Raw genomic sequence first — 26,875 nt, 5'->3', positions numbered from 1 at the left:
TACTAACATGGTGGAAAAATATGTGGATAATGTTTATGTCATGCATGTGATACCATGAGGATGGTATTATAGGTTGTACCATAGTTGGATTATGTACAACATTACATATGGAACTGTGTGACTACATATGCTACAACGTTGAAAAATGTAATGTGTATTGGTGTGTATAACATACCTTGTGTACAAGTATGAAGTGGTCGTTGGATGGATGTCTAGCCAAGTAAACAAACCTGGAGGTTACCTAGAAGAAGGAAAGTAAGTTGGTATAAGTAACTATGGTTAATCACAGTTTGGCATACATACAATTACGACAAATATATGTATATGAATATATATTGTGATGTGAAATAATTTGTTATGACTTTGCAGGCATATTAATGTGGGAAATATGTTAACTGATGTATTGTATGCAAAGAGACTGCAAGAAGCAGGTGTTCGACAAGAACACAAAGGCTTGAAAGAATGCAAGCAGAGAACATGAATTCTTCAGATAAAATAAATGATAAGCAATAGATTCTTTAATACTATTAAGTAACAGATTGTGATATTTATCATAGTTAAACTTTGCATTGATAAATTCTCACAAATGGTTTGAAAAAAAATGTTACATGTAGCTATGAAAGGAGAGCGCTCCTTGAGACCAACATAGCTATGGGAGGAGAGATAATGGGATCACTCCTTCAAACCGATGTACCTATGGAAGGAGAGATGTTGGGAGCACTCCTTGTGATCAATGTACGTCGGAGAAAAAAATTGCATCAAATGGCAGATCCATGAGAGCCATTAATTCAGAAACCAACTACCTGTGAATGAGAACATGATGCAGTGATACACAGGGGACGATGTAAAATTTAAGGGGGGGAGTATGTAACACCCCTCCCTTGTGTACTACATTATTGTAAACCTAAGCTAATTTAAAGATAGGTGTGATATCCTCCCTTGTGTGTTAAATGTTTGTAAGCCTAAGTTGAGGAAAGCTAGGTTTGCTACCCTTATTTGTGGTTAAACTATTCTAAACCTAAGCTGAGGAAAGATAGGTGATATGTAATATGAAAAGAAAATGTGTTATTAAATAAATTAATAAAATAAATCACTTGGAGGGTGGAGCACTAAGAGAGAGGACATGCTTGCCAAATCCCATGAGGAATGGGATAGAGATGAATCTTTCATGATAAACTTTCTATATGTGATTCTAGATAAGCTTGGATGGATTGGATATCCATCGGATGGATGGGAGATAAATATCCATCAGACATAAAATATTTGCAGGAGATAAATGCAAGATTTTATGTGGAAAAACGTCATGGGAGATAAAGACTAGCTTTTCTGGATAAGACCTAGGAAAATTGAAAAATCCATAAAGTGGGACACCGCTAATGGTAACTAAATCATGAAAGAGGGTATTAAATACCCAGTGCATTGATTAATTGAGGACATTTGATCCTTGGAAAGATCTTCAACATGGGGGGAATAAGAGGTGATTCATGGCTGGGTGGTGGTGATCCTCCCTCCAAGTGAGATTTATTTGGTGTCATTTGCATGAAATGGTTGTATGTCGATCCCTTTCCCTTCCTGTGATTATTTAATTTGGTTCAGTATTGGATATGTTAACAGTCTTGGCTTATGTGGGTATGATTCTAATTGTATTTCATTCTTATGCCTATGAATGAGTAGGATACTAAATGAATCTAATGGAAATATTATTTATGTTAATGAAGGAACTTTTACCATTATATAAATCTTCTCGTTAACATGGTAGATAGTGGTAGATGGTTCTAGATTTCAATACTATAATGTAGGTAACAAAATAATCTATGATGGTCAAATTTTCTATTGCATGTACAACCAATAAGGATTGATTTGCCTTCTGTCATTTTCTTAAAAGTAACTTTTATGATGGAAATGATGGATTCTTACTATGCATGTGTTCTTCATGCACTCCTTATGTAGCATAATGACATATTAAGTGGATGAAACACTTTTGAGAAATCTGATTAAAGAGTAGATGTGATGAAAGTGTTTCATGTGATTATCTGAGTTAATTTATAAAGTTTATGCATGCTTTATGGTAACCAAATTATTGGCATAGAGGCATGTAGAGCAACTAGGAAGTAAATTCTAGTCTTATATCTAAGGGTCGATGATATCGATACCACGCATATCACAAGGGGCTTGATGCTTGAATGTTATGGTTCCTCCTAGTTGTATTTATAAAATCATTCGATGAAGAAGAATTAATGGGTCTATGGTATAGGATACCTCTTGAATGTGAAGTGACCATCCAACTAGATGAAGAGGACGTGAAATTTTAATTATAACTAAGGAATTTTTTTTTAAATCATGGGGAATTAGGGGTTATTTTCTAGGTAGGCCATGGAGGTACGTTACACATATGGCCATATGGATTATGAGTATTGTTTTACGCGTTACTGCAAAGATAATTTCAAGAATTAATGCATCTTGAATCCCTCTCTTCATTATGCTAGTGTGGTTGCAAAATTCCAATAAACATGGGGAACATTTCTATGCATGTGTGAGGTTATTGGTTTATTTGCATGAGGAAAGCTACGAGCATGGAAAGGTGACACCCACTATTTATAGTGAAGAGGATATTTGGTTAAGATGATGACCATTTTTCCTCAATGTCCAAGGTAAAGGGTAAAAAAATTGAGAGTAAATGTCCCTTGAAGGCAAAACTCTAAGAAAATGCCAATGAAAATGGCTAAGAGCACAATGAACTTAATTATTAAAACTAGTATAAAAAATTATTTTAAATTAAAGACAATTGTAATATTTATTTTTTATTTATGTTTCAAAGAAGAAGATTCTTGAAAATAATTATTTATTGAGAACAATAAAAAAAATATACTACTTTTTTACATAATAAAAAACAATCAAAACTCTTAATTGTTTATGTTTGTGGAGATAAAAAACCTCTATCATGAGTGTGCTTTTAAAGTGCTTCTACTTGGCTAAGAAATCTTCTTCATTGGATGTGTTAAAGGCCGAGAGGCATCTCAAAAGAGTGAAATATTTCCCCCATATAAACCACTAGTGGGTAATTCGAGGTGTGTGGTTACTCAATGGTATTCCTTGAATAATGATGATGCTTACTCATGATTTGAAAACTGAGTGATGATAGATTTCCTATCATTTTAAAAAAAAAAAAAAAACTATCTCATCTTAGTTATAACTCAATTACTATTACTTTTATCTTATTAAAAATCAATTAATTCTTAAAATATTAAAAACTAATTAATCAAATTTTAAAGATATACAAAATAACTAGTGAAGTTTACTTTCCCCTCTAGAGTGAATGGTTATGGAATATTGACCTAGTAATGACCGAATATGGTGCATAAATAAATATATTAATAGAAATATTATGTTTTTAATAGAAAATTGTTTATAACTTTTGATTGTAATATGAGGATAGAGTGAGTGCGCTCCAACTATCTTCATTTAGTTTCTTTTGTTATCATTTTGTGGAAAGTAAAACTTTGGACTTTTTTTCGTTGTTGGAAAAAATATATATCGGTTCACAATTTTTTTGGAGAACTTGTGAACAACTATGCTAATCAACTAACATATCATTCTCTCTGACGTCCATTACTTTTCTTTCACCTTTTATATACTTTTGAAAAGATAAGCACATCAACTAAGGTATTGTTCTTTCTTAAGCCCTTTTCAAAGCTCTTTTTTATCAAAAGGAAAATGTAATATGAACATATATCAAACTTCCATTTTATAATATTTTCAACGGTCCTTTTATCGTTGTCATAGCTTGGCTCTACAGCTAGCAGTGAGATTCTGGGTTGCTGCATTTGCCCTATATATATATGATTCATTTGGCCAGTAATTCCACACAAATTTTATTGTGCAGGTGAAACCTCTTACTCTCTTTTTTTCGATAGCACGCTCTTATCCTTAAAGGAGTCGCTCTCTCTAATAAGTCCTCTGTGTTTATGATTCCTACCCAGTTACAAATAGCTGAGGAGTTGCTCGCAACGCGCTGAAAATTATATGGTAAAGGAGTTTGAAGGCTAGACCACCTTTCCTTCTAGAAATTAGAGGGAGAGACATTGGTTAAGAAAATAAAATAAAGGAATCTTTTGGCTAGATGTGTTGAGAGCTGCTAAAGGAAAAGAAATTAAAATTAGTGGTAAAGAGAAAATCGACACTAGTGAAAACATATTTTAAGATGTGACATCATTTTACCAATATAGTGATCTCTTTCCTCAACACGGCTTGTGTAACACCAGTTGATATGATTGTTTCTCCTTCAAGCATTTGGTGCAAAAGTGGACTCATTCACTTTGCACAGGAGTAAGAAGATGGATACAACATATGTAGAAATTAGTGAAGCCTTCACATAACTATAACATGTACAGGCGTGAGTGCATAATATATCTCTTATATTAGAATAGATATACTGGGGATTGACCTATCCCTTGATTTGAGGGTGTGTGTGTGGAATCAACTAAATCTGTGCATTAGCATGAAAAACAAATAGCACAGTACATAACCCTACTCAACCGGATAACTTTGGTCCATATACATCATCCTCTGCCTTAGAAATTGATGGTGTTAGAGAAGCTTCCACTGCTTTCGACCTTGCCCTTCTTAAAGATTTTATTGTGCAAGCGAAACCTCTTACCTTGACATGTATGACACGTTCGCATAGTCCATGTGGTAGATTTTGTGGGATGTGATGGAACATAATCTCCATTGTACCCTTCTGAGTCGATACATTGTTAGAAGGAATTTGCAGATAATCCCTTTAGCCAAACTCCAGGGCAATAGAAAAAGCTGGAGGATCATCACCAATACCTTCTAGGAGCTGGAGGTGGAGACTGGGAGAATTTACAGATAGTAAACAACACTTTGTGAACAATAGGAGCCTGCTTCAACCTGATACTTTCTAACAATGGCCCTCTAGAATAAATCCCACCTCAAAATGTGAGTAAATATGAAATCAATTGAGTGCTTGGATTGGATTGGCTCGACATGTAGGTGGAGGAATATCTTATTTCCATTTTGAGCGACCAATCTTATTAAAGTGGTGTGAAGTTCATTTGGGTTATGCAAACAGTCAACATTTCCTGTCAGGTGAAATCAAGTAACTCTAGAGTTTTTTTTTATATGTAAAGTATATAATGAAAATGAATAGAAAAAGATCAGAGGAAATCATAATAGGAAAGATAGGAAATTGAGGGATGTGATGCATGCACCATAATCAGTGTTAGAAAACCTTACTGCATAAAAGTCTCAATTGAATGGTTTGATCTTACTCGACCCAACCCCAAAATTTGGTTAGGGGAACTACCCTATCTCAATTTATTGGACCAAGTTTGTTTAACTTGACGAATTTGGTCAAAGCCCACTCTATAGTAATCGATTTGATACCCTCCTCTGTGAAAAGCTAAAAGTGTGCATGTCAACTCGTTTTTAGACATACTTGCAATAAATCTTAACATTATTTTTGGATTGTATTTGTATGATGGGATGGAGTCTAACATGTAACTAAGGCAAGACAAAAACATACCTTTGCCATCTCTACTAGTTTTAAAACAGTCGCCACAATTTTTTGACAATTATTATTTCAATTTTATAATGACAATAATAAATTGGGCCTGCTTTATTTTTTCACTGAGCTTAATTTTTATGGGAGCTATGGTACATAATTTATGTAATATCTCCCTTGATTTCCCCTAATCCATTGATTTGACATAATTTTGGGCACACTTATATACTTTGTTTTTGAAATTACTGATCAAGACGCACTTTTCAACGCTAATTTAAGAAAAAATAAATTAATATAGTTATAACAAACTGCTATCATAAAGGGAAGTGTCTTAGTTGTCCTCAATTCTCATGTAGAAAGATTTATGAAATTTGCATTTTGCTTCATTATCATAAGAAAATTTATATATTCAATATTTTATCTAGTTTAAACATCCAAATGTTTTAATTTTCCACAACGTATATCATGAATTTCCATATCACATTTCAATCCAAGGATGAATTTTTCCAAACATCCTGTATTTTAAAAGAAACATGTATTTTCCTTTATTTTCTATTTGTGAAATCTTTATTGACTCAACCCTTGGGTCTTTGGTGAGTCACAAGTCACCATTAAATCTTCATTAAAAAAATGTTTACTCGCATTCCATGACCTAAGTATCTTAGAGTGTAAGTATTGATAGAATAGACTAGCAACATAGGGTTAAATAAGAATTCTCAGCTTGTACAACTTGTACCAATAATTCAATTTAATTGGGAAATATCCACTGTGAATCTATGATTGTCTGGTATATGTTTTCCCTATGAAAAACTTATGGAACGATACATTGATCTTGCCAGGTTGATAATTGAAAGAATTTTAACAGGTAGGCTTATTAATAAAAGGAAAAAGATCTTAAAACTTTTCTCAGGAGATTTTTTTGTATACAAAAAACATCTTCTAGGAATGATACATTCATGCCATGTTGACATTGGAAAGAAATTTTAATAGATAGCCTTATTTAAAAAAAGGGTTTTAAGATCTTAAAACTCTGAAAGAGAACTTTCATTACATTGCAAAGTTGTTGCTCGGAAATTACATCTTCCATGGCACTTCTCAAATGAAGGTAATATGAATATTAGTAAAGAAACTAAATGTTAAATCCAAATGACCCAAGGTAAGATCTAAATGATTGCTCTATAGGTATAAATCAACATGAATTCATTTTAACTTTGAATTTATTGAACATAAAAAATAATTTCAAACAAATCAAAATTGGTTCTCGTTATATTTAGAAAATTCAAAATTAAAATGGATGTCTTTATACAAAAGACCAAAAGTTAATGTAAATTTATGCTAATCTATATGTCTCTCTCTCTATATATATTAATGCTTGCTACTTTTTTATTTTATTTTTACATTACAAATATTTTATTTATAATTTTAATTTTTAAACACAAACATTATATTTCTCATTCACAGTAAATTGTAGAATGCTAAGAACGACACCTTGCCTGGTGCAAAAATCATAACAATAGAGTTCATCAAAATGGACCATGAGATGAGTGTCCACTTACCTCATGCGCATATCAAAAGAACATCAAGTTTAAAAACTTTCATATTATAGATCAATAAGTGGTCATTCTACCATGGTTGTTTATGCACCATAAATAGTTAATTTCAAATCCTCAATCTTATCTCTTGGGAAAATGTGTGGCTCCAAAAATAGAGTGCTTCCATTTTGTTATCCAAAAGGGATAACATTCCCCACCTCAATCATTTGTACTAAGAAAACTTGATAAAAAAGTCTAGCATATATATTTGATTTCTGAAAGTTAGGAAAATAAAGGGGTCGGATAACAGAATAATATGCAATAATCTCGAAAATAATTTTAGCCGACCAATTGTCCCCAGTAGGTCCTTACTCCATTGATTTACTCGGTCATAAAAAAAACAAATTAATAAAGTGTATTTGATGATAAAATGTTGAGAAGAAAAAGCTTCAACATATGAGCTTTCTTTATCATTAAGGAAAGCTTTGCTATCAACATGCACTAGTACGAGCCCCAAGGGTTAGCCCAACTAGTCAATTCAGTGCCTCACCGTTCAGGAGGTCACAGGGTCAATTCTTCCCGAAAGCCCTTGGCGTTAGGTCTGTGATGGCCGAGGGGCAAGATCCTAGAGATCAGCTCTAGTCTTTACGTGGACGTAGCTAGCATCCACTGACCACGAGTGTCCGCGAACCACACGGAAAAAAAATAAATAAATAAAATAAAATAAACAAAACAAAACAAAACAACAAAACAACAAAACAAAACATGCACTAGTACAAAATGGCTAATTAGTTACTAAAAATATTACTAAAATTTGCATATAAATTACCATTTTTCAGTTGGTGACTAATAGTGGCTAATTTACAATATCTTATAACATGACCAACTTTTAGTCGTATTTAACGTAGTCATTAATTGATTGTCTCGCATTTTATCATCTAGTAGTATATTTAGTCATTAATTTGGTCATTAATTTAGTCATTAATTGCCACAATTAATGACCAAATACACAACAAAGTATACTACTATATCATCGCCCGATAAATTCAATTAATGAATAAAGAAATATGACCAAAATGTTGGTCACGTTATAAGATACTGTAAATTAGCTACTAATAGTCATATATATGCAAATTTTAGTCATCGTTTGAAACCAATTAATAAACAAAGAAATATGACTAAATTTTGGTTGTGTTATAAGATACTTTAAATTAGCTACTAATAGTCGTATATATGCAAAATTTAGTCATCATTTGTAATCAAAAATTTATCGTTAACACTAGTCATTTATCTTTTCTTTTTTTTTCTGTTTCATATTCATTATATAAATGACTCATTTAATAGTTTATATTCATTTCATTTACTTTCATTAATAATCATTATAGATGACTAATTTATTCATTGAATATAGACAACTAATTTAGTAGTTTTAGATTGATTTCATGTTTTCATTACTAATTAACTTAAATTAATTAGTATGATTTTGTGACTAAATTAAAAAAATAGCATTCAATGTCCATGTTCATCTAATATGAAAATGCAAAGTTACATATGTTAATGACAATGCTAAATAATATCAAGCATAACCATAAATAATTTCAACTACATAAATTATATTATATGAAATGTCAAGTATTACAATATGAGTTTCCAACTTAATATTGGTTGAACTACAATTTACACAAGAAATATTGTTTCATCACTTGAAAACATTAACATTGTGTTGCCAAGGCTTTGCATGTGAATTCCCCAAATCTAAAGACTTGACCATCAGTCTAGATCTCATGTGGGATATTGACTTTAAGGGTATCGGTAGACTAGTTCTCTTCTCTCTCTCTCTATCTTTCTACATCCATCGCTCCAATGTAACGTTCTCTTCTTTCTTCAATTCCTGTTTTTCGCCATCAATATTGAGTTTCTCTTCTGAAAATGAAATAAGGTAAAATTCAAAGTATAAGGCTAATTATTTATTAATTCCTCGCTTGTCCACCTTCTACAACAGTAAACAATATAGGAGTGTAAACCTTTCCTCAACCCCAACAAACTAATGTTATTACGATAGAATAGACAAAAAGTCCAACCTGAATATAAGGAAAGTAGATGTCTTTGAACATACACTTAAGTTGATCTTCATTCCAATAATTTGACTTTAACTTGGATATATGCACTTGTCATCATTCCAAAATAGTACATTATTCATAAAAAATCAGTATATTGAAAACATATGCATAAACACCTACATATTGTTGCATTTGATTATGATATTAGTAATTATCATAAGTTGCACATTCTGCTTCAATATCATCCTAGATATTTATATGTTATCCTTTCTAGACTAATATTCCAATCATTAGCAATTATGACCTAAATTTGGACTTCTAAAAGCCATCACCTTGAACAAGGATTCTATTGTAATAGTTACACATTGTATTTCAAACTTAAATAGCTATTTACACTCATCATTTTCCAATGAATAGAATATTAAATGTGTGAAAAAGGCATTTCAAAAACCACTAATAGCATTAAACAATTCTAACATGAAAAAAAAAATCTAACAATATTCACCTAGAAGTTGTAAATTTGTAGTCAAATCTTCTTCGAAGCTTGATATTTCAATAATAATATAAGCTCATGAGATTTAATTTCTTTTACAAGAATAAAATAATACCTTCATTGCGTAGAATATATCATGGTGCCTAATGAAATCACAAATTTGCTCCATAAATTACAAACAAGAATTGTCAATAAGGTTTAGTAGCTTGGGTTATTGGCAGGAAGAATCATTATTTTCCCCATCTGGGTTTAAATCCCACTTTTGACATATTCATAATATTCATTCTTCCTGAGCTAATTGTTGAATGAGGCTTTTCATGAGCCAAGAGGAATATCTTACTCTTGCTTAGGGTGAGAGAGTGAGGAAATTGGTTACATGTTTGAGAAAAAAAAAGTACACACAAGAATTGTTCCCACCATCAAAAGAATTTCCAAGAAAATATATAATTAGGGTGCCCACTATACCAGTAAAATTATTTAATTGAGTCATTGAAACTACTAATTACATTTACTAATCTCATCGAAGCTCTTTTGAACATAATAAAAAACTCAATGTAAATGCATTATCACTAAACATTTGGGAAATGAATCTCAATTACATCAAATCCTCATCAAAACATTTAAATAAACTAAAGGGCGAAGGGAAATTTCCTTCAAATTTTAGACTGATTACAACACTAACCAGGATACACTTTATAATGATTGGACTAAGGATGCCCTTGGTGTTTCATTGTCTCTTAGTTGTGTTCACATTTGATTCAAATGTTTCATAATTTTTATAGATCAATATACAATTTTGGCACCAATGACATCTCTCAAAATTGTTTCTTCAGTCATCTTTTTTTTTATTGAAGTACTTCAAAACCTTAGAAATGATATTACAATACATGACCACTTGGCCTATGTGAGAGTGTTTCATGGTGCAACTTGAAAAATTGTGAATAAGTAAAATGCATTGCAAGTGCATTTATATATAGCAAAAAAAATCTTACTCTATTTTTTCATTCTTAGTATATGATTGTAAATAATATGTTTTTCAAAAATATGGAAAATCATATCTAGAAGTGACAATCAGGCTACAATTAAATCACTACAACAAAACTAAATAGTTTCATAATCAAGACAACAACCACTTCCATAGAATATTACACAATAGAGCATGACTCCAAGTACATATTCCTTGTACAGAATGAAACATAGAGGCCATAAAACATTAACATACAAACACTTCAAACCACATACCTTTGTAAAACTCCAATGAGAAGACATTCCAAGTTCATCCTGTGAGACCTCCCTTATGTCTCATGTTGTCTGTAAACAAAAAATTGGTGAACAAATAGTAATGTATACTTCAGTCACATTGATCTAGCTGACTTCAAGCCATTTTGAAAGGGACAAATTAACCCCTTTTTTGTATTTATCTGAGAAACACATGCATATAAGGTTTTAACTTTTCATCCACTGTTGGTAGAATGAGAGATGAAAAATACACACCCTCCAGATCCAATTCTCTTTGGATTTTTGTACAAGCATGTACTTTTCCATGTTCAACATAACAACTTAATTTGACATTTTTGTCTTCGATGATACCATAACTAGCCTAACAAACAATTTCTTAAGAAGAATGAAACAATATTGTAACTCAAATCTTGAGTCTAGAGATAATCTTCATAATTTCATACAGGAAACTTTCCAATTACAAAAATTATAAATGTTGTGACATACCCTCCCTAATGCATGGAAGCAACAAGGCCTCCAAAATCATACATTCCAAACATGGAAAATTTTAGGGGCTAATGTTCGCCCAGTGGGCTAATTTTCCATGATTTTTCCACAAAAAAGATTCGCCAATTTCCAATTTTATAAAAGACGATTCGCCCAAATTTTAGAATATAAAATTATTTTACCTTAAAAATCGCCAACATTATAGAGAGACTATATATAAAATAATTATAAATTTGATTAATTTTACAAATATATCAATAAACATTTATAATTTGCATATTAGGGATTAGTGAGATTCGCCAATGTTTTAAACTTCCAGAAAATTTTCCATCCTTAAAATTTTCCTTGATTCCAAAGCATGGCTGCAAGAAAAATATTTTATGAGAGGAAATATCAAGCAACAAGCCATAAAGAAAAAATTAAAAAATTAAAAATTAAATAAATAAATAAAATAAAAAAGTAAAAATAAAATTTTGAAACCAAGAAATGTACTTATAAACCAAATAGACTAAGAAAACCAAAATAATTCAACCTTGGTACAAATGTCTAAAATAAAATTACATTTATAGTTTGATCCTAATATATGCTCTTCAATTAGAAGTCAAGATATGACGCAGAGAATTCCTACGATACACACAGTATGGATGTAAATGCATAATTGTGTCTGTCCCAGGAATTTCAGACTCTCTTCCGAGTCAATCTTCATTACTTAATGGTTTAAGGCCCCCTTCATTACTCATGCAGAATGATTATTTTATTAACCATAGATACCCTTAATCCATTCTTTCCATCAGAACTCTATACTCTCCATTCAATACTCTTTTAATCAATCCTAATGTCTACACATATATAACCAACCCACTCTATAACTATGGTTATTCATAGACTTACCCATAAACTTCCTATCGGTGCTTTATTTCTATTATAATGTTTGCATAATAGAAATTTTCCACAACACACGTAAACCATACCTTTTCACCTTCTCCTTGGTCTTTGCACATTACCCGATGATTTCCTTTATCGCATTCTCGGCTCATCACACATCGCAGTTTTCACAATCCACCAACACTTGATTTCCACGAAATGTGAGAGTTAACCTCCATCATTCGATCAACCCTTTGATCTGATGGTCCATAGTCCATCGCAACATCGCAAATTTCAGCTCATCGCAATATTGAAAATCTAGGTTTATCGCCAACCAAACTCTTTTACGGAACGTGATTTTTTATTAAATCTATGCCATCGATCTGGTTCTTGATCCGACGGTTGTCGCAACATCGCATGAGAAACTTGCATGACGTTTAGCCACCCTTTCGGAGCCGATAGGACTTTAGATTGCAATTTATAAATGTTTGGGTCCTGGTTTAAGACTATCGTTCGATCAACTTAAAATCAGATATCCATTGGATAACAGGAGCCATCCAATATTCCGGTCTGTGGCCCTTCATCTAGCATATGGATTAACTAGCTCTTAACCCTCGTAGTTTCCTATGACGTAAGCATTGAGTGTGGGATCGACGGTTAGGATTTACTGCAGCACTTCAACCAAGCTCAAGGACTTCCGGTCTCTCCTATTCCCGCTAGTCTATTGATCATTGTCGATCCACCATGTCGATCTGACGGTCTAGATCGATTCTTGCTTTTCACCTTCCGCAACTACTTGGAATAAAACTATGCCATTCATTTCTTCTACTCCGCTCACACCTTTATGCTCATCCACCTTCACTGTAACACTAAAGGCTTCCTTCTATACTATCGATGGGTACAAAGCCGTAACACATCACTGTTACTTTTCTCTATATTGCGCTTCCTTTCTGGATCTGCAACTGCAACCTATGTTACACATAATAACTCAAGATCATATACAATATACATCTCAATTACTCAATACACACACATGAACTTAGAATCGAGTTGTCTATTTAGTAAACATGTATTTACACAGGAACTTTTTCCTTGGCCTGATCTTCGGTATCAGTGGCCCTCGTTCCTGCCCGTAGGCTTACAATCTGATTGATTGACTTCTCTAACTACCTCTCTCACTACTGACTGACTGTCTTTTAGGCTTATATTTATACAAAAGGTTTTGTTGAACTAATTCTGGTTCAGATCCTTGATTTGCTGAACTAACTCCTAAAAATCTTCTAATTCCACTTTTAACTCCTACTTAACCCTAAGAATCCTCTCTAGTTCCTCGAATCATGAGACCTATAAGAGTTACAATTGATTTCCAACTTTCTCATCATCATTAATCACTCATGTTCTCCTACATTCAAGAGCATTGACAAACATCTTCACACTTATCTAAATAAATTCTAATTTAGCCACTCAAAACATTAACAATTACATACATAGGAATCCAACTTCCTTGAAAACACAAGACCCCCTAAGTCAAATAAAACATAATGAAATCCTTGAGTTTTATGCTCCTATGTCAGACTCCCAAGGTTAAAATAATCATGATCTCCTGATCATGTGCTTTTGTCCTTTGTCTCCCTGGATCCCATACTTTATTATGTAATTTGTCTTTGGTTGTTGATGTTGTTTGTTGTTGTTCTCTAGGTTTCCACACTTTATGTTGCATCGCCCCACTAGCTATGCTCTCACAGTCTACTACTGTCTTTTTCTTTTTTCTTCTTTTCTTTATTTATGTTGTCTTATTCCTTTGAAACTCCTTTCTCATCAAATCCATCATCAGTTCAATTTCTATGTCTAACTCACTTCTTTGTTTGACTCTCTCCTCTTCCTATCTTGTATATGCTTTGAAATCTTCAATAAGTTATTTCTTCCCTACTGGTGCTTTCAACCATTTCTCCAGTAGCTTCAATTCTGTCTCCCATTCACTGATCCTTTGATGAGAATATATTCCTTCTTCTTTATTGAATACCTCAACAGTTTCCCTAGTTATCTCCATTGTGCTTATCATCATGATGGAATGATGATACTTTACTATGTTTTCAGCTAACATAGTCTCTTCTTTAAATTTGCCTTTAATCTTCTGTTGGTTACCTTCACTTTGCAGTTGCTGGTTCCTTACTGCCACCCTTACATCCTTACCCTCTTTCATGATTATCTCTTTCTGCATTAAATCCTGACTTTCCAGCATTCTTTCTAGCAATTGAACATCTTTGTTCCATGTATTAAACTTTTCCACGGAATCCTTTTCTTCCATCTTTACTTGGCTGCTCATCCATGCCAAATTTCCTCCAGCATATACAACTAAACCTGCACTCACAAGACAATTATTAAAATAAAAAACATAAGGCCTCAGTGCCTCTTCTTCCTTTGTCAACACATCAATATGTTTCTTTGAATTCTCAAAAGAATTCATGAGATTGTAAGTTATTCTCTCATCCACACCATATGCTTCAATGGTTTATTTGTTGGCATTATGGTTCAAGTGTTGTCCTTGATGGCAACTCACTCAGTGGATGGTACAGGTGCTCAAAGGTTAGTACAGGTGATGGCAACTTAATCAGAAGACAGATCTCAGTACAGCATGGCAAGAAAGCTCATACACGCTGTTTCGTTAAGCCCAAGTCGCGTGTACACGCAAGTTCGATTCAGAAAAAGCGCGTGTATGTGGAAAGGTTCCTTTGGTTCATGGTGGTTAGACCTTGGAAGTTGTGCCTATGATTTCGGACCATTATGTCTCGACGGGCGTGTCGATCCCTAGTTTTAAAGTTGATGGTATTGTGTTACTATGGTTTTGGCTCTTGGTATTGAGAAAGGCCTAAGGCTATATAAGGAGAAGAAGATCATTAGGCAAAGATCATCTTTCGACAAGGCATGAATATCTAAGAGAGAAAGAGATCTGATATGCAGGTTCTGAGTTGGTTGATCTGAGCTAAGGAGAGATCTCATCGGTTGATGGAGAACTAGATCTAAGGAGAGATCGGGATCAAATGGTTTGAAATGCACTATCATGTTATGGTTGATTATGCGTATTTCTAGATCTGCATATTGTCGCAATGTTACGTTCTGAGTCTAACTAATATCTGGTATAGCTGCAAGTTGAGAAAGTTTATTTTTAGATCTGTACGCAGGTTGGCTTCGGTAAAAGCGCGTGTATACGCGGTTTCTGCTCATTAAAGTAGCGTATATCTTTTGAAGCTTGATTTGGGTTTACAGTGGGATCTGACTGTTATTACAGAGTTCTGTAGTCTGCTCTGTGTTCTGGTAACTGGTGATTGACAGGGTTCAGTGGTTCAGTGATTCAAAGTTGGTTGTTTTATGCTTCAATGATCTGTTGTGAAAATTGAATGAATTGTGGTCTTCAGATTGTAATGTTGTGCTTCAGGAATATCCAAGTCTGAAAATGTATGAAAAGTGATACCTGGAAGAAGGAAGATTGTAGGTCAGCACCTACGTACTAGTATCTTGGCTAGTACAAAAGCAAAAGGGGGTTGGAGCTCCCTTCCAAGGAAGTTTGGAGAACGAGAGAAGGTTGAAGCCTTCTGCAGGTTGTAGCCTGCGTACTGGTATAAGGCTGCACCAGTACAAAAGATTGTAAACTGAAGTTTCATATTAAGAAAGATAGAGACAACTTGCAGCAGGTGGTTTTCACCCACATTGGGTTTCCACCTTATATCTTGGTGTTCATGTGTGTGGCTTTTTATCTGTTCTGTTATACTGCACATGTTTACTGTTAATATGATGAATAATGTCCTGATGCACTTAATTGAAGAATAAGCCAACTAAATTGTGAGTTTTCTGCTTATACGCTGTTTTACTTCGTCACAGTAGCGTGTACACGCTGGTTCACTTAACTGAAGTAGCGTATATGTTTTGGGCATTTGAAAAGTTTGATTAATCTGATAATACTGATTCACCCCCCCCTCTCAGTATTATTTCCAACAATTGGTATCGGAGCAGGTCCTTCAGAGAAGCTTGATCGCTTGAAGGAAGATCATTCATCATGAGCAACTACGAGAAAGAAGCATCAATCAGGCCACCGGTTTTTGATGGAACAAATTTCAATTATTGGAAGGTAAGAGTTACTGCATATCTTCAATCTCTTGGTACAGAAGTTTGGGACATTGTAGAAATAGGCTATGCTTTTCCTTCAGCTACTCCTACAGATCCAGATGAGAAAAGGGCATATGAAACAAATGCAAAAGCAGTCGCTACTCTATTAGGAAGTATATCTCAAACAGAATTCATGAAGGTCATGCACTTCAAATCAGCAAAAGAAATATGGGACAAAATGATCACTAGCTATGAAGGAGATGAACAGGTAAAGCAAGCTAAACTTCAAACTCTCAGGATTCAATATGAGACTCTCAGGATGTATAATGATGAAAGTGTGGCTAATTATTTTCTCCGGGTAGATGAGATTGTTAATTGTATGAAAAATTTGGGTGAAGAAGTAAGAGAAACTATAGTTGTTCAAAAGGTTCTAAGATCTTTATCTCCCAAGTTTGAATCTAAAGTATCTGCAATAGAAGAAAAAGAAAATCTCCGTGTTCTCACTATGTCTCAGCTACATGGAATTCTAACCGCTTATGAAATGAGAAAGGGAGGTCCATCTGACAGAAGGGAAGCTGCTTTTAAGGCATCAGGAAAAGAAGATTACTATGAAGCAAGACAAGTTCCAGAAGAAGAGGAAGAAGAATCAAATTTTGTCAGAAATCTTCAAAGGGGTTCTGGAAGGTTCAGAGGTAAGCTACCTTTCAAATGTTTTGCTTGTGGGAAAGTAGGTCATTATGCTGCAAAATGTCCTTATAAGGATAAAGGAAAAGAACCTGCTAGATGGAACAAGAAACAAAGTGCAAATAGGAAAAGCTACTACACCCATGAAGATAGTGATGGCTTATCAAACAGTGATGAAGATGAACAAGGTAATAAATATAAGCTGTTAATGGCATTTGAAGATGATGATTATGAGGATGCTATAGATGTGGATAATCTCTATAATGAAATCACTAGACTCAAGAGAAGCATAGAAGAAAGGAATGTGATTATTGATACTTTGCAATTTCAGATTGATGAAAAAGAAAAACATCTTGAAAAACTAGAAGGTGAAATTGTTGGTCTCAGAAAAGAAATTGAGAAAACAAAAACTATTAATCTTAAATTTGTCAAAGGATCTGAAACCTTGGATGAGATTATTAGTGTGCAGCGGTCTCCTCTAAACAAAACAGGTTTGGGCTATAATGGAGAAACCTCTCAAGCATCCACCTCAAAAAGTTATCTTGATGCAGCAAGAGGAAATGAGCGGAAGAACAATGAAGATAATCAGGTAAAGCAGGGACGAGTTACAAACAGAAACTATCAGGGACAATCCTCCTTAAGGATGAACAAAAGCTACAACCAACCACAGGTAAAATCTTCTCAGTTTGGCTCAAGAATAGATGAAAATAGAAATTACAATCAGTTGGCTGGTAGATTCAATAACCGCAGAAGCTTCTTCAATGGACAATGCTTTTCTTGCCACAACTTTGGTCACAGAGCAGCTCAATGTGTTGCATATAAAACAATCATGACTAGGGAAGCTCAAAAACAAAGAAGTATGACAGGGATTACAAAAAGGACCTATAACAACTTTTCAGTGCTTGAAAATGAAGTTGAATGTTCTATTTGCAATAATTTTGGTCATAAAGACTCTGAATGCAGGAGCAGGTTTCAGGAGAAAAAGGAACAAGCCACAAGCACCAAAACATGGAGAATAAAGGAACCTCAAACAGAAAGATGTGGGATAGCATTTTATGCAGAAGGACAAGAAAATCTATGGTACATTGACAGTGGATGTTCGAAACATATGACAGGTGATAAAGAAAAACTTGAATCTTATTCTACTTTAGAAAAGGGAAAGAAAGTCTCTTTTGGAAATGATACTCCTGCAACTATAAAAGGAAAAGGTATTGCTCCTTTAAAAGAAAAGGTCAAGGCTGGAAATGTTTTGTATGTTGATGGATTGAAACATAATCTTCTAAGTGTCAGCCAGATGTGTGATCAAAAAACAGAGGTTATTTTCAGATCGAATGGATGTCTTGTTCGTGATCTTGATACAGGTAAAACAGTTCTCAAAGGCAAAAGAACTCCAAATAATCTGTACATATTTGAAGAAGAACAACAACAATGCTATCTTAGCAAGGATGAAGAGCACTGGTTATGGCATCGAAGGTTGGGACATCTAAGCTTCTCACAAATAAGGAAAGCATGCAAATATCAGGCAGTTCGCGATCTTCCAGATATCAAAATTCCAGACAACACCATATGCAAATCTTGTCAGTTTGGAAAGCAGACCAGAACTAACTTTCCAGAGAAGGAAGGATCAGCTAGCTTGCCTCTTGAGCTAGTCCATACAGATGTATGTGGTCCATTTAGGAAAAGGTCACCTCGAGGAGAAGAATATCTGATATTATTCATTGATGATTTCTCAAGGTTTGTTTGGTTAGGGCTTATGAAGCACAAAGATGAAGCATTCGAAAAATTCAAATCCTTCAAAGCATTGGCCGAAAATGAATCAGGACACAAAATCAAGTGCCTCAGATCTGACAGAGGTGGGGAGTTCACATCAAATGAATTTTTTGATTTCTGCGATGAACATGGGATAAGAAGAGAATTCTCTACAGCTAGAACTCCTCAGCAAAATGGGGTTGTGGAAAGAATGAACAGAACTATCCAACAAATGGCTCGTGCTATGCTCGATGAATCAGGTACTCCTGCAACCTTCTGGGGAGAAGCCGCACATGCTGCTGTTATCATTCTTAACAAAACAAATGTCCGAGTAAACAGCACTCAAACACCTCATGAGCTTTGGAGTGGTAAAACTCCTTCCGTGAAGCATTTCAAAATCTTTGGGAGCAAATGTTATATTAAGAACACTGATGAGCAACTTGGCAAACTTGAACCTAGAGCAGATGAGGGCATTCTTCTTGGTTATTCTCCACATAGCAAAGCATACAAGTGCTACAATAAAAGACTTGGCAGAATTGTTGACAGTATTGATATAGTGGTTGATGAGAAGGGATATATTCCTAGGCAAGTTCATCATGAAGAAGATGAAGGTTACTCTCAAAGGCGAAATGATGAAGAAGAAGAACCTCAAGAAGAAGAAGAATCTCAAGAAGAACCAGAGGAGCAGACAAGAATAGAAGAGAAGACTCCATCCAGATATGTCCAAAAGAATCATCCAGAAACTCAGATTGTGGGGCAGAAAGAAGCAGGAGTACAAACAAGAAGGACACTTGCAGAAGCTTCAAGCTACTTGGCTCTACTCTCCTCCATTGAACCACAAAATGTGAAAGAAGCATGCAAAGATGAATGTTGGGTCAAAGCAATGGATGAAGAACTTGAGCAAATCGAAAGGAACAACACTTGGGAATTAGTTCCTAGACCAAAAGATAAGAATGTAATAGGAACAAAATGGGTCTTCAAGAATAAGTTAAATGAAAATGGAGAAGTAATTAGAAACAAGGCCAGACTTGTTTGTAAAGGGTATGCACAGCAAGAAGGAATAGATTTTGAAGAGACCTTTGCTCCTGTGGCAAGACTAGAGGCCATCCGAATGTTCCTTGCTCTCTCAAGCTTTCAAAACTTCAAGGTATTTCAAATGGACGTGAAATCAGCCTTCCTGAATGGAGACTTAGAAGAAGAAGTATATATTGAGCAGCCAGATGGGTTCATTCTTGGGAATGATCCAAACCTTGTATGCAGATTGAAAAAGGCTCTCTATGGGCTCAAACAAGCCCCAAGGGCTTGGTACTATCGGTTGGACAAATATCTTCACCAACAAGGCTTTTCAAAAGGATCAGCAGATAGCAATCTCTATATAAAAGTTGAAAATAACAAATTGCTAATTCTTGTTGTTTATGTAGATGATATTATTTTTGGCAGCAATGAAGAAACTATGAGTCAAAACTTTGCCTTGGTTATGCAGAAAGAGTTCGAAATGTCACTTCTTGGAGAATTGACATATTTTCTTGGATTGCAAATCCAACAAAATGAAGGAGGTATCTTCTTGTCTCAAACCAAATACCTCAAGCAGATCTTGAAGAAGTATGGCATGGAAGAGTCAAAACCAGTATGTACACCCATGGTTACAGGATGCAGCCTCAGTGCAAATGATGAATCAGCAGCAGTTCACCAACCCACTTATAGATCCATGATTGGGAGTTTGCTTTATTTGGCAGGTACTCGACCAGATATTACTCATGCAGTAGGGATGGTTGGAAGATTTCAAGCCAACCCAAAGGAAACCCATCTTCAGGCAGTCAAAAGAATCTTCAAATATCTTCAAGGGACCCAAAACTATGGCTTATGGTATCCTAGAAATACAGATCTCACTCTTCATGCTTACACAGATGCAGATTGGGCTGGAAGTGTGGATGATAGGAAAAGCACAAGTGGAGGTGCTTTCTTCATGGGTTCCAGATTAGTGTCTTGGTTCAGCAAGAAGCAAAGTTCGATTGCCTTATCTACAGCTGAAGCAGAATATGTGGCTGCAGCATCTTGTTGCACACAACTTCTTTGGATGATGCAGACCTTGCAGGACTTTCAAATCACTTGCACTCCACCTGTCTCTATCTTATGTGATAATACAAGTGCAATCAGCATTTCAAAGAATCCAGTCATGCACTCAAAGACCAAGCACATACCAATCAAGTACCATTTTCTTCGGGAACAAGTGCTTGAGCAGAAGGTCAAATTGGAGTATGTTCCTTCTAAGGAGCAAGTTGCTGATATTCTCACAAAACCACTGCCCAGGGAAACTTTTGAATATCTCAGACAAAAGCTGGGAGTAGTTGATGCTTCATCCTGTTGTTGAAATTTGTTTGTTCTACAGAAAAGTTGGTATACGCAGGTTACGGAAGGGATATGAGCGTATACACGCGGATTTATGTTGAGTAAGTCGCGTGTATGCTGGACGCTTGTTGCAGAAAGAATATCCGCGTACATACGCTGCTTTATACAGGATAAAACGCGTATATGAAGTTCTGAACAGCAAAGGAAAACTCTGAAGTTCTGAACAGCAATAAGAATGTCAGAAGTATTCAGGCACAGTTTCAGGGAGTGCAACAGGCACAGGTTCAGGGGGAGCAGCTCAAAAGTCTCATAAAGCATTGTTGGCATTCAGATGTTTTGGTTGATTGGTTTAAGAAGGAGCTCAGAAAGAAATTCTCATTGCTGATCTAACAAGATGTTTATCAGATGCTGCTGGTGTCTTTCCTAAGTCTTGGTCTAGATCTGTTGTCTCTATGTCATGTATCTCTCTTGTCTCTTTTATGGTGTCAAGGTCATGTAACGGCCTTTGTTGGTTTCCCCACTATGCCTGGGATGAATGATGAAATGTTCATGTATTATCATGGTTAGGTGGATGAGTCAATATTGATGTATCCCCACTTGGTTGGGTGGATGAGTCATTTTTTTTGTATATCCTCACTTAGTTGAGAAATGGATGTATGTATGAGTCTTTGGTTATAGGAAGGTCTTTTATGATGTATAGAGTCATGTTCTTCTTGAAGAACATCTTTTGCAGATCTTGCCTACAGTCAAGGGGAGCATGAACAGCACTTGGTGAGCAGGATGGATAGATTGGTACTCTTTGGCATTCACAAAGGGGGAGCACACTTGGAGATTTCAGCATGTACTCAGGGGGAGTATGGACAGCAGTATGGACAGCAGAAGGATTACCAAGGAAGAGAATATCTTGGTCCTCCCTTTGCCCTTGATGTCAAAGGGGGAGAGTGACTTGGTGTGGTGGTTGCCATCAAGTCCAAAGGGGGAGATTGTTGGCATTATGGTTCAAGTGTTGTCCTTGATGGCAACTCACTCAGTGGATGGTACAGGTGCTCAAAGGTTAGTACAGGTGATGGCAACTTAATCAGAAGACAGATCTCAGTACAGCATGGCAAGAAAGCTCATACACGCTGTTTCGTTAAGCCCAAGTCGCGTGTACACGCAAGTTCGATTCAGAAAAAGCGCGTGTATGTGGAAAGGTTCCTTTGGTTCATGGTGGTTAGACCTTGGAAGTTGTGCCTATGATTTCGGACCATTATGTCTCGACGGGCGTGTCGATCCCTAGTTTTAAAGTTGATGGTATTGTGTTACTATGGTTTTGGCTCTTGGTATTGAGAAAGGCCTAAGGTTATATAAGGAGAAGAAGATCATTAGGCAAAGATCATCTTTCGACAAGGCATGAATATCTAAGAGAGAAAGAGATCTGATATGCAGGTTCTGAGTTGGTTGATCTGAGCTAAGGAGAGATCTCATCGGTTGATGGAGAACTAGATCTAAGGAGAGATCGGGATCAAATGGTTTGAAATGCACTATCATGTTATGGTTGATTATGCGTATTTCTAGATCTGCATATTGTCGCAATGTTACGTTCTGAGTCTAACTAATATCTGGTACAGCTGCAAGTTGAGAAAGTTTATTTTTAGATCTGTACGCAGGTTGGCTTCGGTAAAAGCGCGTGTATACGCGGTTTCTGCTCATTAAAGTAGCGTATATCTTTTGAAGCTTGATTTGGGTTTACAGTGGGATCTGACTGTTATTACAGAGTTCTGTAGTCTGCTCTGTGTTCTGGTAACTGGTGATTGACAGGGTTCAGTGGTTCAGTGATTCAAAGTTGGTTGTTTTATGCTTCAATGATCTGTTGTGAAAATTGAATGAATTGTGGTCTTCAGATTGTAATGTTGTGCTTCAGGAATATCCAAGTCTGAAAATGTATGAAAAGTGATACCTGGAAGAAGGAAGATTGTAGGTCAGCACCTACGTACTAGTATCTTGGCTAGTACAAAAGCAAAAGGGGGTTGGAGCTCCCTTCCAAGGAAGTTTGGAGAACGAGAGAAGGTTGAAGCCTTCTGCAGGTTGTAGCCTGCGTACTGGTATAAGGCTGCACCAGTACAAAAGATTGTAAACTGAAGTTTCATATTAAGAAAGATAGAGACAACTTGCAGCAGGTGGTTTTCACCCACATTGGGTTTCCACCTTATATCTTGGTGTTCATGTGTGTGGCTTTTTATCTGTTCTGTTATACTGCACATGTTTACTGTTAATATGATGAATAATGTCCTGATGCACTTAATTGAAGAATAAGCCAACTAAATTGTGAGTTTTCTGCTTATACGCTGTTTTACTTCGTCACAGTAGCGTGTACACGCTGGTTCACTTAACTGAAGCAGCGTATATGTTTTGGGCATTTGAAAAGTTTGATTAATCTGATAATACTGATTCACCCCCCCCTCTCAGTATTATTTCCAACATTATTCCTGCTCTTGTCCATTATAGTGAACTCCTTCATCTGCAATCACATTGTCATACTCTGAATTTCCCAGAAAATACTCCAATAATTCAAGTTCCCTGTGACACTTCACAAGTACTTCACCATCACTTATAATTCCTGCATTTATACTGAAATTATCAATTTGAAAATTACAAAGTTCAATAGTCTCAATTGTTGCTTCACATATCATTTCTTCAGATTGAATCTCATCTCCTTCTTTCACAAGAAATTGTTCTTGTCTTGTAACAGCTTCAAACATCAATGTTTTACTAAAGTCTTTCTATTGTTCCAATTCCTCTACATGATTCATAAATATTTTGATGGTCTTCTCTTTAGCCTCTTCAAGCCCTCCAATTGGTTTCTTGATATCCTTCTCCACTTCTTCTTGCTTTTGGTCATCATCATGAGTCAAACTTCCTCTGCTTCTAGTCCTTGCAATATGCTGAAAAGTAAAAATTTTCCTCAACTGTGTACAGGCATTTACATGAGACCTATCTATCTCATCCTCTTTCAGAATAGAATTTAGGCTATGCTTGTCTTCTTCCTCCTTCTTTACGACAATATCAGCAAATTCTCTTTCTTCACATGTTTCACCTGCAAACATACCCAAATTATCAGATTTAAAATCCTGTGACCCTTCGGTCTCACTTGAAGGTTCAGTCTTCAAGTCTTCATCTTTACCTTCACCTAGAACTTCACCCTGCTCTGGTTCACAAATGGAAACTTCCATTTCCAACTCATCCTCTCTGAGTTCTTCCACCATGCTCTTCACTTGCCTCTACCATAGCCTTCTATGTAACTTATGCTACTTCATTGGCTTTTTCTTCAAGACCCAACCTAGTCTTTGGCTTTCCTCAAGTATCATCATTAATACATTGAGTTGTTATTTCATCTCAGCAATTTCTTTGTCAATTTCCTCTTGGCTCATTCTCTTTCCATTTGCCTTGGCATCCTCCTTCTTCACTTTTCTTCTATTTTGGTCTTCCTCAGAACCTCTATTATCTCTGTTATAACTATCAGTAGTCATCTTCTTCTCTATCTTCATGAGTTCCTCACTCACTTACTATGAGCTGCATTAAAGCCTCTACAACAGCAAGTTCTCCCTGCTGCCACTTACCTCACCAAGCTTTCCTTTGTACTTGGTCTTTTGGCAAGCACTTGGTTCCCTATTCTCTGGAACCTCTTTGAGCACTTCTCTCTGCTCCTTCTAGGATTCAACTCATCTGCACCTTTTAAGAACACAATTGTCCTCTTGTACTTCAATCACAAATGAAATACTATGTTCTAACCACCTCTTATTTCACTCAGAGACTCTTACCATATTTCTTCATCCCTTAGCAATTCTACCTACATCCTTTGTGGAATTTCCTTTCTGAGATGCAACAATACCTCTATAGTAACAAGTCTTCTTCTTGCTACATATTCTTCACTAAGCTTCTCTCCTCTGAGCTCAGTCTTTTAGCATTTCTCTGGTTCTTTCCTCTGGAACCAATTGATCACTCCTTGCTCTAGGTTGTTGCAATCTTCTAACCTTCCTTTTCTGTCACCTGTGTATCAATGTTATTAAAACTAAATATCATTCCCAAGATTTCAAAGGATTGATGCTGCAAAATTCCTATGGCCGCCTTAAAATGCTTCAGCTCATCTTCCTTCTAAGAACACTCTTATCCTCTCTGTCCAACCTTCAATTGGATTCTTCAGGTTCATTGCCACTTGTTTATCTAGTCTTTCATTCACTTTGTTCTTTAGAACATATCAGCTTTCGTTGTCTATCTGCTTCTATCAATCCTTACTATGTCTTTAACCTGCAAAAATCAAACGAGAGTTAAATAAACAATATCTGCATGATTTCACAAGAAGTCTCCATCCATTCTTCACATTTGTGTGAATCTCCATGTTCCTCAAGAAAACAAACATCACTGTGTTTTCTTTATGCTTTTGAAATGTCTTCTTAAGAGTATCACTTACTCTCAACTTATCTCATGCCTTCTATTTATCAAATTCAAACAACCTCATCTACACCTACCTGTGTACACATCTTTAAAATATAACACAGAATTTCCTTATTCTGCTCTAATAACACTATGATGCAGGGAATTCCTACGATACCCACAATATGCATGTAAATGCATAATCTTGTCTATCCCAGGAATTTCATACTCTCTACCGAGTCAATCTTCATTACTTAATGGTTTAAGGCCCCCTTCATTACTCACGTGGAATGATTTGTTTATTAACCACAGATTACCCTTAATCCATTCTTTCCATCGGAACTCTATACTCTCCCTTCATTACTCTTTTAATCAATCCTTAATGTCTACACATATATAACCAACCCACTCTATAACTATGGTTATTCACGGACTTACCCATAAACTTCCTATCGGCACTTTATTTCTATTATATGTTTACATAATAGAAATATTCCACAACACACGTAAACCATACCTTTTCGCCTTTTCCTCGATCTTTGCACATTACCCGATGCTTTCCTTTATCACATTCTCGGCTCATCACACATCGCAATTTTCACAATCCACCAGCACTTGATTCCTACGAAATGCGAGAGTTAACCTCTGTCGTTCGATCAACCCTTTGATCTGACGATCCATAGTCCATCGCAACATCGCAAATCTCGGCTCATCGCAATATCACAAATTTGGGTTTATCACCAAGAAAACTCTTTTACCGAATGTGATTTGTGATTAAATCTCCCCCGTCGATCTAGTTCTTGATCTGACGGTTGTCGCAACATTGCACAAGAAACTTTCGCGATGTTTAGCCACCCTTTCGAAGTTGATAGGACTTTAGATTGTGATTTATACATTTTCGGTTCTGGGTTTAAGACTATCGTTAGATCAACTTAAAACCCGATATTCATTGGATAACAGGAGCCATCCAATCTTCCAGTCTGCGGCCCTTCATCTAGCATACAGATTAACCAGCTCTCAACCCCCATAGTTGCATATAACGTAAGCATTCACTGTGGGATCGATGGTTAGGATTTACTACGACACTTCAACTAGGCTCAAGGACTTCCACTCTCTCCTACTCCTGCTAGTCTATTAATCATTGTCGATCCACCGTGAATATCTAACGATCCAGATCGATTCTTTCCTTTCACCTTCTGCAAGTACTTGGAATTAAACTATGCCATTCATTTCTTTTACTTATGTCGTTTCTTCAATGTTCCTTTGTGGTTTCGGCTTCCTCCAAGGTTCTGGTCCTTCATTGTTCTATCACACAACTTCCTCCTTAACTCCGCTCACGCCTTTATGCTCCTCCACCTTCACTGTAATACTAAAGGAT

The sequence above is a fragment of the Pinus tabuliformis genome, chromosome X (genome assembly GCF_031772625.1).
Source record: "Pinus tabuliformis cultivar Carrire ecotype Pingquan chromosome X, CPIR1, whole genome shotgun sequence".
In the NCBI taxonomy this organism is placed as follows: Eukaryota; Viridiplantae; Streptophyta; class Pinopsida; order Pinales; family Pinaceae; genus Pinus; species Pinus tabuliformis.
Note: the sequence above shows the minus strand (reverse complement) of the source record.